This window comes from Neopsephotus bourkii, unplaced genomic scaffold, assembly GCF_033783945.1.
Source record: "Neopsephotus bourkii isolate Nb327-2 ecotype Australia unplaced genomic scaffold, CSIRO-AGI_Nbou_v1 NB_1526, whole genome shotgun sequence".
In the NCBI taxonomy this organism is placed as follows: Eukaryota; Metazoa; Chordata; class Aves; order Psittaciformes; family Psittacidae; genus Neopsephotus; species Neopsephotus bourkii.
This window is the reverse complement of record NW_026902002.1, coordinates 3,677,711-3,699,445: the sequence shown is the minus strand read 5'-3', so window position 1 is coordinate 3,699,445 and position 21,735 is coordinate 3,677,711. Positions and strand designations below refer to the sequence as shown.

General features: G+C 36.6%; 1 protein-coding gene across 2 annotated transcripts in view; it reads left to right on the top strand.

Moving 5' to 3' along the window:
* Positions 1 to 21,735, top strand: part of PTPN4 (protein tyrosine phosphatase non-receptor type 4) — a 205,303-nt gene that overhangs the window by 90,995 nt on the left and 92,573 nt on the right. The window lies entirely within an intron of this gene.

The window sequence follows — 21,735 nt, the reverse complement described above, 5'->3', positions numbered from 1 at the left end:
TGTTGCAGCACCAGCTGGAAGAGGAATAACGTCTTTTCCTCTCAAAAAATCTCCAAGAGCTAGTTGCTAAAACTAGATAGCTGCCAGTGGAAGTGAAATGTTCCCACCACTTGCCTATTCAAAGAATTTGTGTCGTTTAGTTGGAAAATACATGTGAATGAACTTTGTGCTGCTACTTGCCACCCTTCCAGGGCTTCAGTGTGGCCAAGCTGTTACATTATTTTAACTGTGAGATAGAAAGTATTTATGTGATTTGTGTATTACAGAAGTGCTAGTGGATCTCAGCTGAAGAATAATTGTTACACTACAGTATGCACATACATTTTCTCACCCACGGGGCATTTTTCTTGCCCTGAGCCAAACTCTGCGTTGAATGGGGGGGGTGGGGGGGGGGTGGGGATGTGAGTGCACGCTTGCCTGCCTGTTACTGGCAAGTAACTGCTCTGTAATGTTGGGAACCTCTGGTGTGTTCACCCACATGGAGATGTTTATGAGCTCGTCGCACCGTGAATGTGCGTTGCTGGAATACAAGAATGGGGTACATTAGAATTGGTAAAACCATTTTCTCATGAGGTATATATATTATGTTGTAGGAAAGTTTTCCAGTTAATTGCCTAAGCATAAAATATTCAGTATTGTAATCTTATGGATGCCATTTTCTTGACAATGGATTCCTTGCTTCACTGACCTAAAAAGTTGTTTTTACATATTGGCATGACTTTGCCTTTGCATCATGTTGATAAAATATGATTCTGGGTGATAAGCTTACAGATATGTATGTGTGTGTTTATATGCTTCCCAGGCACGTTTATGCTTTATAAACTCAGAAATGTACCTGTTGGTCTGATTTTTTGAGATAATTTTGTTGTCATTACAGTTTGTGTATTTTTAGATTATGTTTGTGTTTTTGTAGGTTTTTTCTTTCTTAGATCAAATCATTGCAATACAAATGCATTTTCCTCAAAAGTAGAGATATATTATTATCTTACCTTTTGTTACATTTTCTTAATATTTGCAGTTAAGTTTGTTTGGAATCAGGCTCACCTACTTAGGGTTTAGTTTGATGTCAGTTTCTTGTTTGGTAAAATTTTCCACGAAATGTTTTGTTTGTTGCCATGCTTTACAATGTCTAATTTAGGTTGTACATAGCAGTATTGATCGAACACCCTTGCTAAAAATACTTGCACTATAGCAGCAGGTTGGATGTACTTATACTGTAGCAACAGGAAAGTTAAGCCTATACTGTTCTTCTGTGACTAGAATTAATTTATTAGCAGCTAAATTTGTAAAACATGAACAAAAGCAAAATCCTGTAATCTTAGAAATAATGCTCATGGCTGTATGGAGTGAGCCATCTATTAATGAATTGAGTTAATGTAGTACTATTTACATGTCATTACCATTAGCGTATTTGGGATATATTGTAAGTTAATACCCAGGGTACATCATTTTGGCTGTGATCCTGCAGTGACCCCTGTTTGGGCAGAGGGATGCATCTACACAAAACTCACTGCAGGAACTGGAGCTCAAACAGTCATTCTGTAGCCATTAGTCTGATGTTTATCATGAGTATTTGCTGTGTGTGAATGTTTTGTATGTTTTGTTGTTAACCTTTGTGTTTTCGAGGCATGCCATACAGGCTTCTGTGGGTGCAGAAAGCTGCAGGATTGGTGCCTAGAGTAACAACCTAATACAGTAGTGTGTGACATGATTATTTTGGGAAAAAGAGGGGTTGAAATTTCTTTTATGTTGTAATTTAGTGCTCCTGAAAGGTCCTGATCAGCATTTGGGGGTTCCATCTCTCTAGGGTCTTGTTATCGTTGGTAGGTTATCTTATGTATGTTTTGTTGAATGTGTCTGGAAGTTCTGTGCATTTCTTTATGCTCACATATAAAAGGTGAAATGTGTACTCTATAAGCAGATTCTGGAGAACTGAGTGGAAGTTACAAGTTGGAATATACTGGAGGAGGAGATACTTGGGGTGGTTCATTTAGTCTCTTAAACTAACCTGTATGTGGGAAACAAAGGACACAGTGGCTTGCTTGGGCAGTTTAGACCTTTGGATGAGGTAAATGGGTTGGGTTACATGTCTGAGTAAAATTATGGTGGATTAAAAATTCTGCTTTAACTTTTCAGCTGATCAAAACAATTAAAAAAATTAGTAGGGACATGTATGTGTTCTGTTGTTGATGTCAACGTTATATTGATAAATAGCACATTTATGTGATTTGTCTTCTCAGGTTTTCATACTACTATTAGATCCTTTGATACATCATGATTCTGACTCATCCTTCCCTGTGTTCTGCCTCCCCACCTCCCAGTTTGGGTGTAAATTTGGTACAAGATCACATGAATCCTATGCCTTCAAATCCTGTTTTGTGTTACCTCACTTCCATTCTCACCAATTAGAAAATGGTCAAACAAGAGAATCTTTCAGCAGATGGTTGACTCTGCTTTCTCTTTCTTTTTTTTTTTTTTCTTTTTTCTTTTTTTCTTTTCTTTTGAGTGATATCTCACTTTCACTCTGGTGCTGTCATTGTTTTATAAAATGGCCAGACAAAATTCTCATGAGTTTTATTATGCTCCAGCATCAACAACTGTAAAAATGGTTTATGTGTATATATAATATGAGATTGTTTGTTGTTTGTAACGGAAGGAAGGAACTGTGGAGGTGGAAGAAGAGGAGGGGAGAATGGCCTGAGCAGGAGACAGAACCAAAAGAGCTCAACAGTGGCCTGGTAACACAACAGCAGGTCTTTAAAGTCTGGGCCAGCTGTTCATATATGCTTGTTTGGGAACAGAGGCTGTTTTTCCTTGGGGATTTGTGATCCACTGAATTAGCAGAAAAATAGTTTTATGTAGGCTTTTGAAAGCCTTTAATTTCTAAAATTTTTCTATTTTCTGGAAGTTCTCTCTGATACATCATAAAATTGGGTATCTTTGGGTACATATTTAAAAAATCCATTCTTTATTTTGAAGGATTTCAGAGTTATTAGAAAATTACTGCTATTTGTCACTTACAAAATAGATTGCTTCAAGTTTACAGCAGTTAATGTGTTCACAGATGTTTTATTGATGTGTCGACATACCAGAACCAGATGTCCAGATGTAGGTTACAAGAATATGATCTTTTATGGTGATCTGTGTTACAGCATTACTGAAGCCTGTGCTGCTTGTATGCTTGCTGTCCCAGTACTATGCTATAGAATATTACAGATGATGGTCATGTAGGTACTCAGGTGGATCACAGAAGCATAACTAGATGAATATTTGTTTGATATGTGAGAATTACACCTGGTTCTTCTTTCTCAGCTTATGCACCTTCAAAAAAAACTTGGTAGGGTGATGCAATTAGACCTCTCTTGGCACATTACTTCTTGGACAAGTTATAAGGTGACTGTTGGATGATAAATGGAATTCCATATGCGTGGTTTATGAGATACTGCCATCTCTACAGTTACATGAGGAAAGGGGAAATGGCTAATATCTATTTAAAAATAAACAGTCTTTTAATTATGAGTACTTATGATCTGTAAAGAGGAATGCTCTAGGAAATATTTTCACTGATTGGGAAATGAAATGCAGTTGCCACTTTAGAGTTTTCCGGCCATCCATTAAATTTTAGAGGAAAAAATTGCTAATACATTTGCTATTGCGTGTATGTTTGTACATTGCCTTTCTCAACAATTCTTATTTTCTGCAAGGTAACTAGCCGAGAGAATAATGACTGAATTATTCTGCTTGACCAAAAGCCAGAATCTTCAAATGAAAATCAAATGTAATGCTGCTAGAGATTAACATTTTCACACGTGGATTTTTTTTAAGTAGAATGGTGTAGATTAGATTGAAGGAACATGTATTCAGTTCTCTTATCAACCTGGGGCTTATACTTTAAAAATCGCTAAATATCTGGTATTAAATGCTGAAAACCTTATTCTAATTGGGGCTTTTTTTGGGATGATGTTGCAGTCTGGAGGCTTCAGTTGAATGTGTTTTTGTTATTTTGTTTGATAGTTTAAATAAAGTAATTTTTATTTTTTTTAGTAGAAATACAATTTGATTTTATGCTGTTGATTGTGTTTGAGTTATACAAATGGTCCTCACTTATTTTTTCTCATAAGAGGATACTAACTTTTAAGACAGTTGGGCATACTTTAGCTTTTCCTGAGTCCTTTGGTCAGTTTATTACATTTATGTACCAACATCTTGCTGCTTTAAAAAACCCAAACCAACCAGCCCCAAAAAAACCCATAAATCAAATCCCCAAATAATATTCTGTGTCTGCTGTGAAAGACCAGAAATGAGAAACACTGAAACTGAATGTTTGTTGACTGCAATGGAAGTTACTTTTAAAATATTTTCTCGTATGAGAAAATTATTCTTATATATATGTATTATGGCATTGGTCAGGCTTAAAGCCAGAAATTGGAACTCTATCTGCAGCAGATAGCTGTCCATGTAAACCAAAACATCATCTGGTTAAAGATAAGAGCCTGCTATGTTTCCTCTGTCTCAGAGATGTGCTAACATACTTTGTCTTGGAAGAAGGTTAACAAGCAGTAGTGTTGTGTTTTCTTTAGCAGTGGAAGGTGGTATTTGCAGGAGAGGCAAGCAAGTGGATATGACACACTGAAAAGCTGTGTTTTTTAAAAGAAGAAATTCCAAGTGTGACGTAGCAGAAACTTGTGTTCTCTCTTGGCCGTGCCAATAGAGATTCAGTAGAGAATAGAAATGAAATTCATTTCTCTGGGTAGAGAGCTGACCTTTTCAATAAGAACACATAGAATTATACCTGTCAGTGGAAGAACAGTTATTGCTATTAACACTCTGAACTCCTGGGTTAGCATAGCTTTGTCTGGATGAATGAATAATTTACTGAGGATGCCTTGCTTTGTATTTTTCTAAGACATGTCAAAGAGTAATAAGTTTAAAAACATGCTCATCGTAACTTAGAGCTCTTACCATAACTGATTTTGCGGAAAAAAAATATAAAAAACCTAACATGGGATATATTTCTCCTTGCACAGAAGAGGATGCTTCCCAGATCTTATGCCAGTGATTCAGTGCATTTACTTACATAAATAAATAAATAAATAAAGACAAAATAATTTAGGAGGAAAATCACATGGTGAAACTGTGGGCTTGTTTGTGGTGTGGTTTGGTGTTTTGGTGTTTTTTGTTGGTTTTTTTTTTTTTTTCCTGAATTCACAAATGCTTTTTCTGGGGGGAAATGCAGACTTCTCGCGAAAAAATTGGCTTTGGAGAAAGTTAAAATTAACATACGTTGCTTTGCATTTGTCTGTCTTCATACTTATAGCAAGCTTTTAGTGTCATCTGAAAAAGTATTGAGACATATTTTTGTCTTTAGATGTGTGAATAGGGTTAAAGGTGGCTGGTGCTGATGACCAGCAATGTGTTGCAGTGTAAGTTTTTTAGTTGTGGGTTTTCTTTTTTCCCCCATGCATTTTTCCCCATCCCCCTGATTGTGTATGTGCACTGCATATGGCAGCTTTTTATTGTCTCTAAACTGCATATAGCCTCAGTACTGTTTTTGAAGCAGTCATATAGTGTCCCAACTCAGAAAAGGTATACTTCAGGAAAAGGGACTCGTATCAAATAGTTTGTCTTTTTAAAAATAAAGTTTTATATAACTTGGAATTTGAGTTTTAAATCACTGTGGCCTGTAAACTCCAAACTGTGAGCTGCTATTAAGACTTTCCTTGGAAGTGGTTCTGGCTTTTTCTGGGAGGCAGGCTGCTGTTAGGATTGATACCACAATCTGTTTTTAGTACTTGAGTGCAAATGAGGCTATGGGTGAGTCCTGGGAATCCTAATCTGCAAGTAATTCTCCATTTACTGTGTGTTAGTCTTGTGTGTTGACTCTGTAAGAAGATACGCATCCTGTTAGCTCATCTCAGTGCACCTGATCTTTTTAATGTTTGAAAGGACCTTTCCAGATGTAGTGTCTATAAAAAAAGATTAGAATGTGGCTGCCTCTAAAACTTAAAGAATTTATTATGTTTGTCTAAGTCTGGATGAACAAGACAGGAAAGGGAAAACGGGGAGCTGCTTGCAGTGATTATAAAACATATCAAGTTTTGAAAAACACAATTAGGAACGGTGAATAAGGGTTGTGTGTTTTTTTTGTTTGTTTAATATCAGCAAATCTCATGACCACATGGGAAGCTGCTGCTGACATAACTGGAACATGCAAGCACAGGAGGGGGAAACTGAAATACAGAAGTGGCATTACAATGGAACATATAGATCAGTCAGCTATGTTATGGGGTCAGTCATACCTCCAAATAATTTGAATATATTTTAGTTTGCTTGGTTTCTCTGAGCTTTGAGTTAGACTCCTGACTTAGATCTTTCATTATAGGGCTGATACAGTTGCTTCTAGTTGTGCTTCTAGATTCTCAAATTCACTGTATGTCCAGCTATGTAAGGAGAGACAGAACATTAATGGTGGTAAGAGTTTTTAACTTTTATCTTTTTTAACCATTCACTTATGAATTTATTTTCATTTTATGATATATTAAAATATACCATATAAGTCAGATTTGTAAACCACTCAGTTTGGAAATGGCTTGAACTTTTAAACTTTCAGATATTCATATTTGGGACTAAGGAAATAATTGAATTTTTGGAGATCTTTGTCAGGAAAGCAAAAGCTATTTTTTGCTTTGCTTACTTTTTTTTTTTTTTGGCATCTTCACTTACTAGATTTGCTGTTACTTTAGAGACCTTAGGCATTGGTGATACTGTGTTTTCCTTTAGCTCCTAGTATAGATTTGAGTTCTTTGTTCTACGGCTCTTGGATCTGCTGGGTAAGTGACTTGGCATCTGGGGAGGAACAGAATGTGGTGGATATTCTCTGGGTTCTTTTTGTAAAGCCCTTTTCGACTTTTCATAGTCCCTGTGCTTGCAGAAACTGGATTATTCTCAAAATTTGCCATAATTAAGTGAATTCTATTGACTTGAGTAATAAGCATAATAAATGTATTAATTAAAACATCTCTGCTTTCAAAAACAAAACACTTAAAAGGCTGAGAGAGATACAGTGAGAAAATGAGGCATGAGTAGCCATTAAGGATATATGCAGTTACACTTAGAACAGAATTCCTCTGTAGAAGACTAGAAAATAGCCTGAAAATTAACATCTCACAAAAAGTCCTCTAAGAGGAAATTCCTAAAGGAGAACTTCATTCTTGAGATTAATTAAATGAAAGATTAGAAATTCTCTAGATAGCTGTAAGCTATTTAATAAGACTGAAGTAAGCAATTAAAAGACTCAGTTGTAGTCACCAGCAGAGGCATTGCCTTCTTTTTATGATTCTGGTGCAGCTCCCCCTCCCCATCACATATGCTGTCTCTCCTTTTACAGGAAAGCTGTATGTGAGGCTCATTAATGCTAGATGTTTCTTGCAGAAGAATTTTCATAAAAAGCATCCCCCTCTGAATAAGGGTAATGTAGATGATTACTTCTTTGGCATTGAAAACACATACACAGGCCTGAGAAAACAGAAATAAAAGTGCTTTGTAGGAATTATACTAATGAAATGTATGTGAGAGAGTAGCTTGAAAGAGAAAGCTGATTAACATCTGAAACTTCAGCTAACATTTAGCCACCTTTGAATGGAAGTTGTGTTGCCAATAAAGCTACTTTGTCAAATCTCCGGTTTCTAAGTCACATTGATGTAAGCATTTTTCAATCCACCTCTTTACAGTATTCCCCCCCCCCATCTTCCAAACAAACAGATTGATTCAGACTGTTCTGGGAAATGGTTATACTTACTCCGGTATCTGCAAAAGGCATTTTTCACTTATGACTTTCCCATTCATACTGAATATGTTATGCATTCTGCTGCACCTGGAGTACCGTGACAATTGTGTGTGCTCTAGCATTTTTGTACAATAAGCTAGGATGTGTTGTATCACTGGAGATCTATCTGTCGTCTAAGGGCAGTGTGTGATAGCAAATAATGTCATCGTGTTAGGGAAAAAGATAACTGCAGATTGACATTAGATTCCCCAAGATTGAAGTAATTGCCATAGTTCAGCAGAATTACTGTGCTACAAGTAAATGAGAGAAAACAGAAAAAATGAATCCTTACATGTACCAAGTAGTGCTATTATGATAATTTGAAGTTGTTTCAAAATAAGTTACTGACTACTTAAGTCATTAAAGAGCAGTCTTTTTATGAGGAGTTTATGTGAAAACAGACGTGGTCTTCAGTGAAAATAAAGATAGACCGAAGTTTTGAAGGTTAATGTGTTAATGCTATGGGTTTTTTTTCTGCTGTAAATGGAAAGCCATATTCTAAAAATCTGCTTTCCAGATTTATATGACTTTAATTAGTACTCAGAAAAAAGCACAGTGAAATCTTTTTTCTTTTGGCAATGTATAAATATCCTTATTTTCATAACATTTAAGATGAAAACATAATCCATTGTCAGACTTTACGCAAAATTGTAAAAAGGAAGGGATTCCTTTCCTAGTGGTTGTTTATTGCCTTTATAATAGTTCTTTGTGTCAAAGTAAAAATAATAAAAAGCACTGACTAATTATTTATAAAATAATATTATTATTTTTTGTAGCTTTCAAAGTGTGGAAATGGGCTTGCAGCCTACTGTGTTACGTACAATTAATAGAAACCAATTTGTGTTTTAAAGGCCTAACATTTCTAAAGCTGAGGTAACAGATTTATCTCCTTACAGTGTTGGTGGGTTATCCAGTTGCCTTGCAAATGCTTTAAAGTGTATTAAGAATGGCATAAAAATGAATGCTTAGGAATATGGGCATTAGAGACCCAGGTCTCAAGCCTTCGATGCACTTCCAGCACTTGCAGAGAAAGTTCTATAATATATGTATTCTTAATAACTATTTTAACTAATTTTGCCTAAAATCAGTAGGGAATTGGCTTTCAGAAGTGTATCTGTTTATTGTCCATCATATAATTAATATATATTGTACACTTCTCATATCTGTGGACATGCTAAATAAAATATCTTCATATTGTGTAGTGGACAGAAGGAGTGATACTGTTTTAAAAATCTGTAACACTAAACCCATGTTTTACTGGAAAACAAATGTGAAGAGTATCACAAGAACTTTCTAAAACAATATTTGAGAAGCATATAGCAATGTTCATGCTTCCTCTTTAGGAGTGAAAGGGAAATGTATTTTGTACATGACTTCATCATTTCTGCCAAACAGTGTGGTACATGCTAGCACTTCAAAAAAATGTTGAAATGTTCTGTTGACTTTCTGCAACTTTTTTTGGCAACACTGCACTTTCCATTTATTTTGTCCCTTGTTTAACAGTTTTTTGTGTGTGTTTTCAAAAGCACTTCCATTCACCATTCAAGGAATTCAATAGAATTCTAATAGGAACTGCACATAAATAACTACAGAAATCAATGCTTCAATTCAGCCAAGAGTTTTTTGTGACTTCAAAAGCCACAAGAACATTTATTATTAGAAACACACAATTGACTTTTCTTGTATTATCTTTTTGCATAGTGATTTGCTTTTTACCACCACAACAAGATGTTTGACAGTTTCATTTGAAAATGATGTATTTACATTTGGCATTCAAAACAGTGTAATTTTTATCTTTTCTGTGACACTCTAATCGTGTTAATTTGCATATTCAGCTTTGTGCAGAGATTGTTAGTGAAATATTCACTAGTGGATTTCTCCTCAGAGGTCAAGCAAATATTAAGTGTAGTTTCCTGTTCCTGTATTGTAGTGAAAATCTAAAAAAATCTTGAATGAATGGAGTTTTGGGGTTAATTTTTTTCTGTTCAGCTTATGCAATGTAAAGCATGTACTCTTTTCCGACATTCTCAATTTCCTGACTATAGCAACTACAGAAGTAACCAACCTGCAATAGCACAAGGTTGTCTTGGAAGTACTTCCAACCTTTGCTATTCACATTGCACCTTGGGCCATATCAACTGTAACAGTCCTTTCAATCCTGAAGATTTTAGGTGGGTTATACGGAGTGAGATGGTCTCAAAGGGTGTTGTTTGAGCACACTAGAAGCTTTAGAAAATTGATGCTGCTTCTGCTTTTCTTTTGAAATAGCCCCAAGATGATGTGACATAAAATACAATGCTCTGTGTTCACTAGTACTTACTGTCTTCTAAATGGACCCCTTGAGTGCTGTGGCTTTGGGACAGCTCTTGTGCAGTTTCCATCAGGTTATCCTCTTGGGTGTAAAGCATATGCAAAAGGAAAGAGTTTTGTTCTGGTTGTCAGGAGGGTACTCATCAATTAATGGATTTTAGTGTATTCAAATTTTGTTTTTTTCACTGTTGCTGATGCTTTGAAAAACAAAGTCAAGTAAACAGCAGGAGCTTTTAGATTGCAATAGCCTTTCCCCTCTCCCCCTCCCCCAAACTCCTAATTCCTGCTCACAAGCCAGGCTGGTTCTGCATGAGGATGATGTCATGTTAGGAACTGCTTTGTAGAATTTCATCTTGGAACCAGCTGGTGCCATGACCCATGACTTGTGTCTCTCCCGGCCCCCTTTACCTTGAGATGCAGACCAGCAGTCCCATTGTCATCTGCCTTGTTGTTGCATTGAGCAGGTGCTGGTGGTGGGTGCATGTTTTGATACTTGAAAAAACATTTCAGCTAAATGGAGAGGTAGAGAAGCATGGCCTGTCCTAATATTTGAAGTGGAAAGACTATGCAGGTGAACTTACACTGCACCTTGAGAAGGGTTTTAATGGTGATGAGGGGGAAGAGAGACAAGGTAGAGCATGGTGAGGAGAAAGACTAGTTAACAGAGTGTCATAACTGTAGTTCCATTAGTGTTCAGTGTTGTCATTTGGAAATATATGCATTTAGGATTTGAGTGCTGCCACAGTGTTATCTTAGAAAAAAGATAAAGGAAGAGAAATCAGACCTTCTTTTGGTTCCTCAAAGTTCTTCCCTGCTTCCTTTTACCACTTCTATATAATTCAGGTTGAATTTGAGTCAGCTGCTTTCATCTTGACAATTATGTCGTTTGAGCATCCACAAAGTTAGTATGCTAATGTCTGCATTTCAGCTGACTGATAGGTACACCAAAACCTATCTTATGTTTGTCTGTGCAATATAAAGCTTCTTTTAATTTCACTGGCTGTTCAGCATTTACAGAAACAAGATGATGGAATGCTGCTGGCACAGTTTCTAAGCCTAATGTCTGAAGTTTATTAAACATGGTTTTCTTCCTGAAACACACTCTGGCCCTTCCTCTGTTCTTGTAGGTGCTTGGTATTTAACTCGTATATAAGCCAGAATGAAAGAAATAATAATGGGTATCTAAAAATCATGGGTTAATTAATGTTATATTATTATTAATTAATTAATGTTCCATCAGCTATGTATGGAGAAAAAATTGTGTTTCAGAGTGATTGAAAACTATGATACATACAGTTTTTGCAGTCTCAGGTGAGTCAATCTGAACTTTTTCTGGTTTATCATTATTGTGCCTTTTAAGTATTTCATTTTGGTACTGGAACAGTCTCTCGACAGTTCTTAATTGACTTACCTCTGTCATTTTAGCAAAAAAAAAAAAAAAAAGGGTCTGAGCTTTTGCAATACTGAGCAGCATGAGAGAGGACCTTCGTCTGTCCCGTGGGCCGTGCGCCTGACTAAGCATCTCATATGAGGAATTCCCTGTCTACAGAAGCATGACATAGCTGGGTTATGTTTGCATCTTATGACCTACTAAAAATATTCTCTTTCCTTCCCACTTACCTTCTAAGATCCTTGTCTGCAGAATTGGTTTATAACCACTGTGTATACAATATCTCTGTTTTTGCAGTGGATTATGCCTGCTTGAGAGAGTATAGAAATTGTCCAAATTCTAAAAAGAAACATTTTTGGAAGATAGTTTTCTAACTAGATTTTTAAGAATAAATGTTTTTCTTGTGTTCTGGAGACACTAAAGACAGTAAGAATGATTTACACTTGTTTTACTGTGAATGAAATAGATCTTAATTAAGTCTCAGTAAATGACTGGATACAGTGTTCATGAGGAATTGTGGAAATTGCTGGGGTTAGTAAAAAAAGCACAAATTGGATGAGAAGCTGACCATAGAGCAGACTGCAAACGGCTATACTGTAAAAGCAACTGACAGGACAGAGAGAGATTACTAGTCATGCTCTTCAAATATCAGTCTTGAAATTATTCCTATCTGATTACATTTGTTAACAACCTTGGTGCAAGAAATATGTCTGTTGTTCATAAAAGCTGTAGATAACTCAGAGTTTAGATTTTTTTTTTTTTTTTTAATCCTGTAAGGAAATTAAGATCAACCCATAACCTCAAGTACTAAAAAAAAAAAAAAACAAAAAAAAAACCCAAAAAAACAATACAATTTAATTATATGAAATCAAGTATTTAAGGCATAAGAGTGTATCTTTGGTTTAGGAATCATGAATCGGTAAGTAGGAGGAATTTGGGAATGCTAATAGTAATTAAGTAACAACTCGCAGTATGAAGTACCAGCAAGGCTTAACCCACTGAATAGTTGACAGTGAACGGCTGACAGAGCAGAATGTACCTAATAGTTTCTGCTGTGTGTCTGCACTGGCTAATGGTTTTTGTTACTGGCTTGGGTAACATAAGAGAATTGGGAATAGCATGTCTAAAAGTTTCACTTGCAGCTCCAGGTAGGGGTGACTGAATATATTGAAGGAAGAAGTTTCAGTGCAGAATACTTCTTGAAACTTGGCAAGGCAAAGTAGGATCAAATTCATTAGTGTCTGTAGAACATAGTGTGTCTCTTAAAAATGAATTTAAAAATAACATAGTGCCTCCTCATAGCAGCCTTACAATATATGAAGGGGGCCTACAAGAATGCTGGAGAGGGACTCTTCATTAGGGACTGTAGTGATAGGACAATGGGTAATGGGTTCAAACTTAAACAGGGAAGATACAGATTAGATATAAGGAAGAAGTTCTTCACTATGAGGGTAGTGAGGCACTGGAACAAAGTGCCCAGAGAAGTTGTAGCTGCCCCATTCCAGGCAGTGTTCAAGGCCAGCTTGGACAGAGCCTTGAGCAACCTGGTTTAGTGAAGGTGTCCCTGCCTGTGGCAGGGGGTTGAAACCAGATCATCTTAAGGTCCTTTCCAACCCTACTCATTCTGTGATTGTAAAACTATTTTCTAAGAAATATATCAATCATTTTAAAGTTTAGACTGTTTCTCTTGCACAGTTGTTTTCCAGACTTTCTTTACTTTTCGCATGAGAATACACCTGGAAACAAAAAGCATTGTTTGAGAGTTTTGAAATGTCTTAGCTTTTAAAAGGAATTACATAAATCAGATTTCAACTCTAAGACACATTTTCAATTTTAATATTAATATTAAAAACTTAGTTTTAACAGTAACCTATATTATAGGTAGGTAGAACTTCTGGCAACAAACTGAAATAATGGCCTCACACTTCAGGGATTTGTGCTGAAACCAGCTGAGGTCATAAAAGAAATTCTGTCTCTGTCCCCATTTCTCTGAAATAGAATGCTTGTACTCAGTCCGATACTAGGACAGCCAAAAGGTTGATCAACAGGAACATCTGGATCTGAGTGTCAAATGGCCTCATGTGTCAATACAACTAATTGAAGCTCACTCTTAACGTGTGTCCTAGCTCAAATTTACAGCATTTGCAGTAAGATTATCACTCTGTGATGCTTTTTTTCCTCTCTCTTCAGAGTTTGTAAAAATATAAGAAGGGGAAGAAACCCTTTATTTGTTTCTGGACAATTGATGTAATTTTAATAATTGTATGGAGTAGGTAATGTTCTTTAAAGGCTTCCGTACATCTGCTGTGTGGGCTGGTCTGGCTGTCTCAAACACTTTTCAGTGCCAACAATGTGCCAAGGTGAGCTGATCATGTGTTTTAAACCTTAAGGGTGCTTGGAATGCTTTTGATTTATTTCCTTTCCTTTAGGATTTCTGTTCCTGCTTGTCTTTAGTCTCACCTGAGCTTACTTGGATCAGCTCTATAGCAATAAAAAAAAAAATAAAAAAAAAATTGCAGGACTTGTCTACATAGGAATTTAATGTAAAATAAAATTCTGCAACCAGCAAAGTCATTATTTCAAACTTGTCCTTATGAATGTTCTTATTCCCTGTTGAGTGTCTCATTGACTTTTGGATGAATTCTTTTCCGAAGTAAAATAAAGGCAGCCTTAATGTTGAATAAATGGGTGCTGTTTTGGGTTATGTTGTGAATTATGTTGGATTATGAGGAGGAAAGAAGAAGAAAGAGAAACGAAAAGATGCATTAGATTTTTAGTAAGCTGACTCAGAACCTGGACATCTGAAATGATTTGTCTTGAACTTCTGGGAGAGACATCTTTTTTCTTTCTCAAGGAAAAAGATTTTTGTGAAGTTTTTTATGCATGTTAAACTTTTTAACTATCAAATTACAGGAAAGCACAAAATACCAATGTGTATGGGACCTAAAATTGTAAATATATTTCATGGGATAGTTAAATTCTGCATGACTTGGGCTTCTAAGCACTTGCACCAGATCTGAAAAGTAGATTTACAGTATTATTTCAATGTCAGTTTCTCTGTATTTGTTTTAGAAAGAAAACCTAAGCTTCTAAACCAGTTAAATGGTATTGAAGGGTTCATTTGCCATCTGAAGACATCTTTCGACTTGTAATCTAAAGCGAAGCTGTCTGATAGGTGCAGCTAAAAATACATAGAGATCTTAATACTTTTCCTTTGTGCCGAATTAAACATTGGCTACTGTGTACAAATATTTTTCTTCTGTAGCAATTACTGTTCTAGGACCTACATCCTTGCCTGGTGTAGTCATTTTCCAGATGTTAACTCAGCCACACGTACTTAAGCCTATGTCAGCTCAACTATTTTCATGGACTATAGCAGTAATACATACCTTGAGTGCTGTAAGACCTCTGAAGCAAGGTTCTCTATGGCTATGCAGATTCCTACATGGATTTTTTAATGGAGTTACTGTAATTGTTACTAATACTTAGTCTTTTCAGAGGATATGTACATTCACTGACATCTTAAAAGTTGTGTTCATACAGCGGAACCTTTCTGAATAGTAGTATTAGTACATGAAATCTTTCATTTTCAGAGGCTTTGGCCCTTACTGTTGAGAAGAGAAACTTAAGATCATGTGTATAAGTGATGCAGCTCCCCAAACCTGTAGGGAGCCTTCAGCAGTTCCTAGAGGCAGATTGTTTCATCTACTTTAATTGTCTTTGACTTTCTAATTCCAGTGCCACCATCTTTGTACTTCTCATGATCTCCTGCTGTAGCCAGGTTGTGATAGAGGTGGATGGTGTTTGCTGTGGTTTTTGGCTCATGTGGTGCAGCAGAAGCAATTGCACAGAAAGGTTGAGATCTAGGATGCTACATTCAAATAACTGCTAGACTCAGCTGATAATGACAGAAGTTTGAAAGGGAGGGAGCTTATCCTTCTCTATCTCCTCCTGCTGCTGCTGCTTCTTTTCCCCTTTACCCACAACTGGGCATTGGTACAGGCCTTTGGAGTCCATCCCTGTACAGCTACATGGTATTTTCAGGTACGAGAAGATGTATCATCAGGCAGCTACATAATGAGCTTGGCCTTAATTACCCCACCCTCTACTGCCTCAGCCAAAAGTTTTATACCAGTTACATAAGGTGCACTGATGTGAAATTCACAACATCTCTAATCTCTTGTATTTTCATGCCTCAGAATATCATGCGGTTTGTTCTATTGGCAAAAGCAGCAATGATGATTTTCAGTATCTATTTAGATTTGGACATCTGCAAGGTAAAAAATTGTTATAAATTTAAAGTCTAGACTCCAGCAATAATCTGACAAATAGTAAAACTGAGTAAGAAATTTAAGTGAAAGTTTCAGTTAGAGAGACTAACTGTAGAAAAGTACATCAGCACCAACTACAACAGGAAAGTCTGTTTTTCTGGAAAGGTTTGCCAAAGTCATTGATGAAGATAAAATCCAGTCTTTCCTGAGCTGCTTTGTGTGATTGTGTGCCAAAGATGATATGCTAAAGGGATCACAGACTTTATGCCAAGTTATGTGGGATTTAAGGATTGCTTGTTAACTAGAGGAGGAAATTTTTTCTGAGTTGCATAAATTAACCTTTCTTCTAACAATTTATCTTTTGTTTATGTATTACTGTTCCTTGTTCATTTATACTGTCATCATCATTCCCCCTTCCCCACTATGCACTAGTCAATTCTCATTCCATGGGGGAAAAAAATCTGCTTCAGAAAGGCTGGCGCAGTATGTGCTGCAGATAAGAATCCAAGTGCCGTGTTGGATCAGATTAAAGATCCAGAACTCAGTAATCCTGACAATGATGAATAACATGGAGAAGTGTAAGACGCAGGTCCTGTATACAGTGAGCCTTCCTTGGTGTAGTCACATACAAACTGTTTATAAAGCAGTTTCCTAGTTTTGTTTGGTTTTATGATGTAGGTACTAATGGCTATAACTTTTATTCTTTAGGAGATGTAACTATTTTTACATGCTCATGGTAAACCCAAAAGCATTTCCGGTATCTTTTAGGCAATGCAGTACTGGACTGAAAAGGAAGCCAGTAGTGTGTTATATTTTAAATAGAGTACTGTATAAGCTTTAGTGTTCATTTTCATAGCAAAAGAACAAACAAGCATACATTTGAAATTGTGAGGATCTTGTTGTTGATACATATGGCATGTAACTATTATAAAAGACCTCATTCTAATGCCAGTCCTGATAAGAACAGCGAGAGATGTATGACCAGTGTGGGCTGCTGCCACTGACTCACTTTGTAATGACAGGCAAATTACTCAGTTTTCTGCATCTCGTTCTACTTCTTTAGAAATGAGAAATACTGTTTCCCAGTAAAAAGTCTTTGAGATCTTCAGATAAAGGAGGAGTTTGGGTTTTTTTTGGTACGCCTACTGAGTATATAAATTTGAAGTGAGAAAATGCAGCAAATACCAGGTTCTATGCAAGTCTTCTACCAGTACAGACACAATATGATGAGTCTTGCTTCTCGTTCTGGATTGTATTAAATCACCTTGTGCTCTTGAAGATCTTTGTAAAGCACAAGTGAAAAGATGGGTTTAGGTCAGACTTGGCACTTGAGTCTGTGTTCTGTTTAAGCCCTTTTATAGTTAAGTACAGCTTCAGTAAAACTAACATGTGCACTGATAACTACCATTCTGTTTTCTTTGATATGCCAGACCTTGTACCACCTTCAGATGAAATAGTACATAGAGCGTTTAGAGCAGTTTTCTGTCAGTCTCCATCACCTCTTTTATGTAATGTCTTTGGCTATGTTTTATCACTGAATCTTCATGTTTTGGGAAACTTGATCTTTCAGGAATCGTCTGTGTTAATGCTATAGTCTTAATCTTTCCTCTGGTACGCCATGAAACAAAATAGAAATTAATGATTCAGACACCACAAAACAAATCACATGCCACTTGTTTCTTCCCAACTATTTTTCATTGTCATTGTTTGCTGTATTGTATGCGAGTCCTTTTTAATTCTGTAGTGAAAGAGACCTAAATAATGCAGGAGATTTTAAGATGGGTCAGTAGCAGATAAGTGGTGAAATGATCCAGCAGTTTCAGTTATATACAGAATACTGTTTGGATAAACATAAAAATAAAGCCGTTATTTCAGAGCTGATGTGGTGTATGCTTTTTTTTTTTTTTAATAAATTCAGTCTTATTTTATAGTAGTCGATAAATAGCTGTGGAAGTGGTGGAGGGTACATCAAATTTCTGGTCTCTGATGCTTCAAGGAACAATGTGCTGTTCCCTCTTTTTGTAAGTGATTGCCCCTTTGGTTTTGCATCTTCATCTCCTTCCGTTCCATTTATCATAATATTTCATCCCTTTTTTAAACGCTGACTTCCTTAGACCTTCACACACCCCACACCACTTTCCTCCGCTCGCCCCCCAAAGTGCCTGCTTTAGCTTCAGTATTTAAAAAAAAAAAAAAAAAATTCATCCCATCACTGACTGTATCCATCACCCTATTTTATCTGGTCATGTTCTGTCCCCAGTTCAGTAAATACATAATAAAAAGCCTTTGATTTTGAATGTCTACATTTTCCCCCACCTTTTCACCATTACTGAGTCTTGAAATTGCTTTTACTGAAATGAATGATTTTTACTTAGCTGGATGCTAATACTTTTAAATAGGTGTGCCTGTTTTGACCATGGAAGAAGCAGCTTCCCCCCTTTGTGGCCACCTGCTGTACTTGTGCTGCTGTAGTGCTTATGCTGCTGCACAGTGAACTGTTTTGGGGAATTGGTTTGTCTGAAAAATCATTTTGCCGAAATTGTGTTGCTGCTTAATTCCCCACTCTGGTTTACCATATGGCTGTACAAATGGCTATGTCAGCAGTAGGGAGAGGCTGATGCAAGGCTGGAAATGAGAGTCCAGACTCAGGGGCGGGTTAAGAATGCTGTGTTGCTGTGTTAACTAGTGGTGTCAGGTTATATCAAAATAAAGAGTTTATCGGAGTAAAGTCTAATTGTCTCTGACATGATCACATCCTACTTCTGGAAATTCTGATCTCTGCTGCTTTTTTTTTTTCTTTATGTCTCTCCCTCTCCCCCTTATTTTTTAATGTGTTTTCCAACTCTGGTTGTTCATCTCTTTCTTACAATTGATCAATAGCATCACTGAAAGGCTTCATTTTTAGGTGTACATAGGAGGTGGAACCTGTCATCCCCAGAACGCATTGAAAATCTCCTATTTAAATCATCTAGGTGGGCCTTATTAGTCAAACCTCTACTGTTATTTGGAAATACCTGTCACATAATTACAATAAGATTTAGACTGATAAGCTGTTGGAATTGGATATGTATAAGTTTCAAAAGAATTATTCAAATCAGTAGTTTTCCAAGGCAGCACATAGTGAGTTTAGTGTGAAATTTTAAAGACCTCAGCCATTTTGATAGAATCATTGGCAACCACAACAAAAAAAGTCATATAACCTCATCTGTTTTCATAGTGTCTTCCACCAGGGACCAGATACCTTCACGACAAATAATTTTGCTTTTCATGTTCCTAAAATCACAAGGTGCTGTTTGTCTGTTAACAAATGCACTAAATAATCCCACTCTCTCCTTAAGTCTACAGAGACACACACTCATTAGTCTGCAGTCAAGTTATTAGTAGCAGCATAAAAGTGTTTGTGGGTTCTGTTTTTTGAGGAGGGTATGGGGGGAAGAGGGTGGTTTGTTTTACTCTACAGATCCTAAACACAATCGGAAATGATGAAATATATATCTGAATTTAAGTTACCTGCAAAGCTGGGCATTTTAAAATCTGGACGTCGGTTAAGGCCCACAAAGGATATGAATTCATGTCTAAATCCAGCTCTGTATACTCCTGTGGTAATGGGTAAACAGATGTTCTGGCTCGATCCAAACCTGTACATAATACATACATCTGCATGTGTTTAAGTCTTAAAGTGTTTCAGCTAACCAAAGAGTATCTTCCATTTTCTTAAAAAAAAAATCGTGTAAATTGTTCCCTCTATTTCTTTATTTACTTGGGAAAAAAGTAACAGAAAAATTGGCATTGTCAACAGTGTGATACATATCCCTGAGACAGTTTCTGTAGCTCTGCTTTGATATTCAGCTGTGTACCCTATGAGCTCTAGTTTGTTTTGTTGTCCTTGCCTCCTTTATGGCTATTGTAATCCTGGTAATTTGCTTTCAAAATTTCCATGTGTTTCTAGGGCTGAAGGATCAATCTTTGGCTCTTTCAAAGATGAAACCACTAAGTAAAAGAAAAATATGAGCTTAATGCACCAAACCAAAATTGATCATACAGATGATCTTTCTGTTTGTTTGGGTTTTTTGTTTGTTTGATTTAATTTTTTTTTAATAAACAGGTCATTTTCTAAACTTCAGTACCAGGATTTGATGCACTGCCTTTGTGAAGGTCCCCTTACAAACTGTTGAATTCCTACTTCTTGAAGTATAATCCCAAATCAGAAATGGGGAACAGAGTATTGTGTGTCACATCAAATGTAAATAAATACATCTTTCTGTGAGTTTATGTTCCATGAGTCTCTACACCTTCTCCCAAAATATCCTGAGGTGCTATTTTGTGTGCACTTGGGGATCTGATGTCGTTGTAAAACTGGTGGCTCTCCTCTGCCTGGTAGCATTTACTGTCATCTTCCTTCTATTCTCAGTAGCTATATAATACTTTTTTAGCCTGTACCTGTTCTGAACTGCTGGTACCTGATGATAACATGGTTCTTACTGACTGCTCTTTTCCAATTTCTATAAGCCCTTGAGCACTGTTCCTCTTTTTCCCTACTTAACGGAAGGCATGATATTCATTCAGCAATTGCTCTTGGATTCCTGGGGTGATATTTTTCTTGAATTGTTGCCAGTGGAGATCGTGATTGTATTCTCTTTACCTTGCTTGTCAGATAGTTCTCTGTTTCTCCCACTCCCTTGCCTAGATTTTATGTGCTTTCCATAGATGTCATATTTTTGTCTGTAAGTATTCTGAAAACAGGCATTTAAGTAAAGGTTCTCTGATCTTCCTTAACTCTGATACAGTTATTCTGAAAAGTGATTTTATATTCTCTTAAATTATCTATCAACCATATTCAGTAGAAAACTGAAAGGAACTTGATAGTGAAGCCAACAAAACAGAAAAACTAACTACAAAGGTGCTAGTAGTTGCTTGTAATAGTGGTTTTTCCTGTTTTATTTCAGATAAATATTCAAACAACTATAATTTTAAGACCCATATTTTCCCACCCCTTGTGGTCAGACTAAAAACTGAACAGTCCATGGAATTTAAGATGAGATGTAAGAACCAGATTAACAGTATTATTAAGACTTTCCATATAATGGCTACACCTACTCCAGCTACCAATATCTTCCCATGTAATTTTTCAGAGGAACATACCACAAATTTGCAAAATGGCCTAATAGAATACATAGCGGCAAGCATGTTGGTGGCTGTTCATAGATGTTAGACATTTTGCTGTAGTGACCGACCACCTTGTGCCAGAGATGTACATGTAGCTTAGCCTGTATATCTGTTGGTAAAAAAAAAAAAGCCTACCACAAAGTCTGTCTGAGTTGTAGGTTTGGGTATCTGTGCTCTTCAGTTACTTATTTTGGATGTCTTCAGAGCTAGATGAGATTTTTCTGCACTCACATGAGCTCTGTCAGCACTTGTTCAGTCTAGTTGGCACCTCTTCATTTCTCTGGGTTATTTTTTTTTTCTTTTCTGCAGATTTTCTTAGAGAAAGGCGGATGATCTAACGCTGTGCAGAAATTCTGATTTGTTTCTCTTTATATACTTCCAGAGGACAGATGGACATGTCTGTTATTTAATAATGCTCATGTTACATCCTTTGTAGGGAATCAGAATAGCTCCTAGCAGTCTGCCTGCCTGTTCAGTAGCGGACACAAGCTTCTTGCTGGTTTTGTGTTAAATAACAGGGATTTCTGCTCTGCGGGCTCCAGCTTTCAGAGTTTTGAGAACAGCACATTCTCAGATGGGCATTGTATATTTCTCATGCTCTTGGCTGCTGAGAAATTCTCTTCCTTTGAGAGATTTTTGGGTGACCTTCTGGTAAATAAACATGCTGTGCTTTTTCTTGGAGAATGGGAGCTACTTTTGAAAAGGATAAAGTGGTGTTGGCAATAAACCCTTTACCATTGCCCCTCTCTCTGATGTACTTAACATCACCCTCA